Source organism: Marmota marmota, unplaced genomic scaffold (assembly GCF_001458135.2).
Source record: "Marmota marmota marmota unplaced genomic scaffold, marMar, whole genome shotgun sequence".
NCBI lineage: Eukaryota > Metazoa > Chordata > Mammalia > Rodentia > Sciuridae > Marmota > Marmota marmota.
In genome coordinates, this window is record NW_026000245.1 from 732,987 (window position 1) to 734,852 (window position 1,866).

Genomic DNA, 1,866 nt, shown 5'->3' on the forward strand with positions numbered 1-1,866 from the left:
GAAGGGAAACTATGGAAATGGAAGGAGACCCTCATTGTTACACAAAATTACATGTAAGAGTTTGTGAGGGGAAAGGGGAAAAAAAAACAAGGGAGAGAATTAAACAACAGCAGATGGGGTAGAGAGGGAAGATGAGAGGGAAGGGGAGGCGGGATAGTAGGGGATAGGAAATGTAGCAGAATACAACAGTCATTAATATGGTATTATATAAAAATGTGGATGTGTAACCGATGTGATTCTGCAACTTGTATTTGGGGTAAAAAATGGGAGTTCATAACCCACTTGAATTAAATGTATGGAAGATGATATGTCATGAGCTTTGTAATGTTTTGAACAACCAATAAAAAAAAAGAAAAAAAAATTATACTATAATAGTTTAAAAAAAATGAGAACTGGAGTTGTTTCATTACTTTTCAACTTTATGTTTGGATGGCAAATCCATGAAAATTACTTTCTATGTGATCACTTTTACAGGCCTCTAAGGACATTATAGGGATTAAATGGGATAATGCATAGAAATACATCAAGTAGCAAGAAAGTACGTTTCACTAACATTGACACTTGTCAGAATTATAAGAAGAAGCACAAATGCTGAAGTTCTGTGCTTCAATGTGTGAATAAGTAACACCATGAGGAAATATTAAATTCCCATGAGTCCTTATGTAATTTCTAACCTTTTCTTGCCAGAAATCAGCAGCATCGGATCAACAGTAATAAGGACCACAGTAGTTTGTGGCATAATCATATAGAGTTGAAAAGAATATAAACTGTTAGATTTTATGAACTGCAATGAGATCTTCTATAGGAGTATAAAGAAACTGATCAGTTAAATGACTATCATATTTTCCCAGAAATTCCATTATGTTTCTAACCATTTGCTGTGTGTCAATGTGCAGAGGTTGGCTCAACACACTCTAGTGCTGCCATCAAATCATGCCGGTACCCAGACAGACAGACAGACACACGTACACACACACACACACACAATTTTAACAACCCACCATCATGAGGAAAGAAAGGGAATAACTGTGGAGATGAGATTGCTCTGACTTGTTCATATTCTCATGCTGTCTTCCAAGTGACAGTAACACATTTTTCTTCCTTGATTTAAAGATTATTGACTTTCAGAAATAGTGTCCACCTGGTACAATGAGGTTCCAGCCTGTGGTCTCAATTTCATCTTCCTGTTCTTTGAACACCTTGAGTAGAATCCTGCTTCCTGGCAATAGTGCTTTTATTTCCTCTGCCAGCACAACTCTGATTCCAGATAGCTACTTGGGCTCACTTTTTTGCTTCACCAAGACCTCCATCACTTTATTAAAGAATTTCTGTTGACCATCTTAGGTAAAATAGAAGAACAACCCTGGCTCTCTGTGCTTTATAACACTTTCACTTGACACAATAGCTATTTGATTCTTATCTATCTGTATCTTGTAAGATGTAAACACCTTTGGAGAAAGGTCCTTTTCTGCATTGTTCCTTAGTCAGCCTCTGGCATTTCAAACTATGATAAGTAGAAAGTAACATCAAATGGTTATTTGTTGAATGACTATATGAAATTAACTGAGATAGTGTCAAATGCCATCCCAGGGCTAATTTTAAATTATGCTATTGGGTGCAAACATTATGATAGCTCAGGCATGTACTTCTATCTAATTGAGGTAGTTTCAAGACTGATTTCCTAGCCTCTAGTCTTTTCATCTTTGTATACATTGCTTTGAGTTTCCCTTCACACAAATCTGATCATGTCACAGTCCCGAGGAGCTTCCTTTCATTGCTCTTCATGTCTTTTTAGTATCAAATCCATGTTCCACAGCTACACTCACAAGGTGCCTTGAAATATGGCCTCATTGCTTTTCTAGTCTC